This window comes from Phascolarctos cinereus, unplaced genomic scaffold (genome assembly GCF_003287225.1).
Source record: "Phascolarctos cinereus isolate Bilbo 61053 unplaced genomic scaffold, phaCin_HiC Scaffold_4;HRSCAF=312, whole genome shotgun sequence".
In the NCBI taxonomy this organism is placed as follows: domain Eukaryota; kingdom Metazoa; phylum Chordata; class Mammalia; order Diprotodontia; family Phascolarctidae; genus Phascolarctos; species Phascolarctos cinereus.
Genome location: NW_027555847.1, coordinates 428,372,761 through 428,379,318, shown reverse-complemented (window position 1 = coordinate 428,379,318; position 6,558 = coordinate 428,372,761).

Here is a 6,558-nt window from a genome sequence, read left to right as displayed (position 1 = left end):
AATTTGTGTAAGATATTTTATCTAGTCTCTCCTTCCTTCCTAACTAATTGTGCTTTACCTCTGAAATTGTTTTCTATTTAAACTGTATATTTTTTTATGTACAAAATTGTTTATGTGTTGTCTTCTCCATAAGAATAAGCGCTTCCTGAGAGCAGGATGTGGTTTTGCCTTTCTGAATATCACCAGTACATAACACATTGCCTGGCCATATAGAAAGCCCTTAGTAAATGTCTGTTGATTGACTGACAGAAATATTAAAATCTTCCAATTGATAGACAAAAAGCATAAATATAATGTATTTCTTAAAAATAGTTAGGCATTTAAAGCAAGGGATTAAAAAACTAAGTTGTGTATGTATTGAGTGAGAAGAATCTGAATCAAATAGTTCATGTGTAAAAAATGCAGTGGACTGCAAATTTAACATGAATCAATAATGTAACAGGCAATAAAGCTAATGAAATTCCAGATTGCAAAGGGAAACAGTAGTAAGGGCTATTCTGTATTTTACCTTGACTAGACCAAATCTTGAATATCACTTGAAGTTCTGGTTGACACATTTTAATAGGACATGGACAATCTGGAAATCCTCCAGAAGATGATTTCCAGTATGATAAAGAGCTTTGAAATAATACTATATGAATGAATAAATAAGCATTTATTAAGTGCAAAATAAGTGCCAGTCACTGTAGTAAACACTTGGAATGCAAATTTTAAAAATGAAGCACTGCTCTCAAAAAGTTTACTTTCTAATAGAAGGAAAAGACATAGAGGCCTGGGAAAGAAGATTTGTCCTGGAGTGTTTCAGAAATGGTAACTTGATCCATAGAACAGTTCATTGATATACACACTTTTCAAAAGCCAGAGCAGTACTGTTTTAATTATTTGACCAAAGCAAGGTAAAAACCTTGAGGTAGGAAGGAGGAAGAGGTAGGACCAATGAATGGCAAAATGGATGGGATGGAAAATTAAGTTATATGAATCAACATTTTTCTTCTCATGCATACTTCCTCTTCTAACAGATTATAACACCTCTATTTTATCCAGATCATCCAGACCAAAAGAAATTTTAAACCTTTTCCTACAACCAAATGATGTTTCTTTTCCTATGTGGCAATAAAAACTTTTTTTTTAATTTCCAAAGATAAGTCATGCTATATTTTTTTTCACTTTTAAAAAATGGAGTAAGCTAGTAAACTACTAACAAATTGGCACACACAGGGGAAAATTTTACCTTCATTTTTTTTTTGACATTTCAATTCATGTTGAAGTAGACATAAGCCAGGACTGAAGAACTGACTAAGTAGAATTGCTAGACGTTGGTCCATCTTTCCATAGCTTACTGGCTATCCAAAGAAAAAAATATATACATTAGCTTTTTTCTTCTTCTATGTCTTTGAAGTAGAAGGTATATGAATACATTGTATTACAGTTGCTTAAATACTGAATACACAATGAATGGAGTTTGAAAATAAATATTAATTTCATATTTTGACATTGAAATAATCTTTTAATAGATATCTAATTGATTTTAGAAGTTATCTTAATTTGCATCTCAAGTGACCATTTGTGAACTAATAAAAATGATATTCAGTCTAATATAATTTGAAATGAAGCTCAAAACCAACAAATGTAATGTGGTGATATGGATTCAAATTTTTTAGAGTTGGAAGACTTAAAAGACTACTTAGTACAAAACCATCAATTTGTCTGAGCCTGGTGGCTTAATGTGGAGGGTAGCTGAGTATCTTTTTTCTATCATTACTTTTTTTTCTTTCTCATCTATTTACAAGGTAGGGGGTCCATTGCTCATAGAAAAGCTGACTGAAATTTTCCAGGTTATATGGCAAGGGAAAGTTATCTCTAAGAGTTCAAGTATGCCTCTGTTGTCCATCTCTATAAAGGTAAAGGAAACAGGTTGTCCAGTGACAATCACAGGGGGATCCGTCTCTTAGTCATTGCTGGCAAGATTCTTGCCAGTGTCCTTAATAGGCTGATCCTTCACCTGGAAGATGGTCATCTACCTGAGAGCCGTGTAGTTTCAGAAAGGGTCAAGGAACAGTCGATAAGATATTTGCTGCCCAACAACTCCAGGAGAAATGCCAGGAGCATAACAGAGGTCTTTATAGAACATTTGTAGATCTGACCAAGGCCTAATGATACTGTCAGTCATGAGAGCTTATGGAAAATTGTCAAAATTTGGTTGCCTAGAGAAGTTCAACAGCATTGCATGGCAACTTCATGATGGCATGCTTGCCTGGGTTCTAGATAATGGACAAAGCCCTTGTGCTTTCCCAGTCACCAATGGAATGAAACAAATATGTGTGCTTGTTTCCGTGCTTTTTAGCGTGATGTTTTCAGCCATGTTGTCAAGCGCTTTCAATGAGGATGAACATAGCATCAAGGTCAGCTGCTGCACTGATGGTAAATTCTTCAACTTGAAAACCCACAAGCCAATCCCAAAGTGGAGGGAATGTTGGTGTATGATTTTCTGTTTGCAGATGATTGTGTACTCAATGCAGCCTCTGAAGCTGAGGTGTAACAAAGTATGGATGAATTCTCTGCTGCTTGTGCTAATTTGGGCCTAACGATTCACAACAAGAAAACACAAGTCCTCCATCAGCCACCACCACACCATCTATGCATAGAGCCATTGGTTACAGCAAATGAAGAAGTTTTGAATGCTGTGGTTAAGTTCACTTACAAAGGGTAGTATACCTTCTAGGGATGTACACATTGATAATGAGGTTGATACGTGCCTTGCAAGAGCTAGCTCAGTGTTTGAGTGGCTCTGAAGAAAAGTATGGGAGAGAAGAGGTACTAGACTGACCACCAAACTGAAGGTCTACAGAGCTGTTGTGCTGACCTAATTGTTGTATGCCTGTGAAATCTGAACAGTATACCTGCGCCATGCCAAGAAACTGAATTGCTTCCATTTGAATTGTGTTAGGAAGATTCTGAGGATCACAGGGATAAGATAACAGACACTGAGGTCTTTTCTTGAAGTAAACTTCCAAACATTGAAACTGTTTCAGACAGTGCAACTCCAATGGGCTGGCCATGTTGTTCAAATACAAAACGTACATTTGCCAAAAACACTATTTTATGGAGAACACACTCAGGGCAAGTGTTCACATGGTAGTCAGAAGAAGTGATACAAAGACACTCTAACGGTCTCTCTGAAGAACACTGGAATTGATTTTGTGACATGGGAGACACTGTCACAGGACTGTCCAGCATGGCTTGCCCACATCAGAGAAAGTGCTGTGTTCTGTGAGCAAAGCAGAATTGAAACAGCTCAAAAAAACACATGATGTGCAAATTTAGAGAATCCACCCCAAATGTTCACAGGGACTATTTGTACTGGACCTGTGGTAGAACGTTCTAAGCTCCTATTGGTCTGATCAGTCACAGTCAGACACACTGAAACTTGATTCTAGCAAAGGGAGGTCTTTTGGTCCTCTTAGAGAATGAAAGACAACAACCAACCAGCACTCTTTGCTTTAATTAATTGCATAGGTCTTTAAACAAAGAAACATATAATTAAATTTATAAAAATTGTGGAGTCTGAAATAACTTCTTATATTGTCACAATATAGGCCTGATTCAGGCCAGTCACCTGAAATTTTAGATATTAGCCTAATCTGGAAAAAAAAGTAGCAGTGTAGGTACAGTATTGGAATGGAATGAGACATTTTTAGATTATTACTTTTTTTTTTAAAGTTTATTTAGCCATAGCATGGAAATAATACTCTATAAAGATACAATACTTAACTTGCATAGCTATCTTGTTACACTAAGATACCCCACCTCCAGTATCTATGTCAAATTGTCTTTAGCAAGACGTGGGTGTTGACCTCTCTGTGTTTGGGTATCTGCCAACTCTGAAGGGTCCTGAGTCCACATGAATAGGATTTTTATGGCTTTAGGCAACTTGGAAATCTAATATATTAAGACTGAATTAGATCACCAGGAAGCTGCCAAGTAATTTGAAATTTATTATACTGGGCCAATCAAGTCTTGGGGATAGCTTCCTTTTCATTTTATGGAAAGAACTAGCCTGGCCTAACCTAACCGGGGAGGGAGTAGGGCAGTTAGGTGATACAGTGGATAGAGTATCTGGCCTAAAGTCAGGAAGAGTTATCTTTGTGAATTCAAATCTGGCCTCAGACACTTACTAGCTGTGTGACTGGGTAAGTCACTTAACCCTATTTGCCTCAGTTTCCTTATCTGTAAAATGATCTGGAGAAGGAAATAGCAAACTACTCCAGTATATTTGCCAAGAAAAGCCAAATGAGGTCGTGAAAAGTCAGACATGACTGAAAAAGGACAATTTACCTTGGAGTCTGTGGGGGGTTGACCCTGGTAGATATTAGTCTCATCACATATGTGGATTTATTTCTTTTTTTCCCAGTGACTATTCAGGTTTAAATGAAAGGCATAATGATAATAGATGCAGGGATAAAGATCTGAGTTCAAGTCTCTAATCTAAGACATATTGTCTATATGACCTGGAGGAAAGTAATTTTATTTGTCATTGGTCTAGGACAGTGGTGTCAAATAGAAATTGGGGCCATTAAATTGTACATAAGGATCCATGTTGGATGCATGTTAATTTAGAAAACCAAAAATCAATATTATCTATATTTTATTTTATTTTTTAAATTAATTTTGTTATTTTCCAATTACATTTCAATCTTGTTTACACAGAACTCATGAGTGTTCCTAACTGTACCTCTGCTCCAGACATCTTTCTTAAACTCTGAATTTCAGTTAAAGTGCTATTCTGCATGAGTAAAGAAAGATTTCTCATGTAAAAGTTCCCTCTACCAATCAAATCACAATTCCAGTCCTTATACTTACTACTATATTATAAATGTTGGCATACACACATACATACATATGTGTATGTATATATGCATGTGTGTATATACATATACACATACATCCGGAGATATATATATATATATATATATATATATAATATATATATATGTACATATATATATATATATGTATATATATATCACTTTTAGTATTTCAAAGAAAGCATTATGGCTTTGATGTCTAATACTTTTTTTTAAAAGTTTCATTGCTGCTTTTTCCTCTTACAATATAGTTTTTTTTTTCAGCATTTCCCTTTGAAGATACTGAATCATCCTTGAAACATAAGGGGCAGGGGGACAGTTATGTGAAACTAATGAATAGAACAAATATGATAGGAAATGCAACATTCTACATCCACAGCTCCCCACTTTCCAACTGAGAAGAAGGAAATGTGTTCTGTCCTATATTTTCCAGGAGCAAATTAAATTATTATAATTAACTAGTTTATCTACCTTTCACTTCTGTTCATGTTACATTATTATAATAATTGTATATGGTATTATCATACCAATTCTTACTTTACATTATTTGAAATTATAAAAGTTTTCTCATGCTTTTCCAAGTTCCCCAGAGTCATCATTTATTGTGGGCCTAGGAGGAAGCAGTATTTCATGGCATTCATATATTTTGGCTCAGTCATTCTTAAATGAATAAGCATCAATTTTGTTGATTTTTGTGCTCTCTCTCTCACACACACACACTCACAGTTTTACAATGAATATTGTAGTACATAGGACATTTTATTCTGTGCTTTATAACCCTTTGGTCAAAGTAATGAAATTTATGTGTAAAATAATGTAAAGTTTATGCATTCTTCTCACACAATCACATTTTTTTTAGTACAACTGGATCTTTTCATAGCACCACTGGAAATGCATTAACTGTACTGTCTTCCCAAAGCCCAATGCACTATTAAAATGTTCTGCTTTTATCATCTTTGCTAATATAATGGGTGCTATTGGAAATCTCCAGCCCTTTTTTAAAATTTATATTTCTCATGTTATTAGTGATTCAGTGATTATTTCATGGTGTTGATAGCTTGAAATTATTATATTGAAAACTACTGTCCATACTATTTGACCACTTTATGTGTCTTTAAAAGAAACCATAGGTCTACTGAAAATCTAATTGATGCTAGATATGTTGGTACACATCTGTAATTCCTGCTACTGCAAAGGCAAAGGCTAACAAATTGCTTGACCTTATCTCAAAAAATAAAATGAAAATTAAAAATGAAAATCTAATTGCTCAATTATTTCCCTGTGCATCCACTTTGGTTTCTTCCATTGACTGCCCCTTTTTCTCCTCATTGGATTTAGGGATAGTACAGAAGTCAATATTATTGCTTCTATCATCTTTAGAAGGATGTACATATAACTAAAGTAGGCTTAGAAATTATTAGCTTCACTGCTTTTGGTAAAATGACAGGACTTGGGAATAGATAGGTATATTAAGTCTTTCATATTTACCATATCATGCCTTCAGGTCAGACTTATGGTCTACTTCCTGAACTCTACATGTTTTGTCCAAATAGCCACTTTTGTTGTTCACTCATTTCAGTCATGTATGACTCTTTGAAACCCCATTTGAGGTTTTCTTGGCAAAGATATTAGAATGGCTTGCCATTTCCTTCTTGAACTCATTTTACAGAGGAACCGAGGCAAAAGTGTTAAC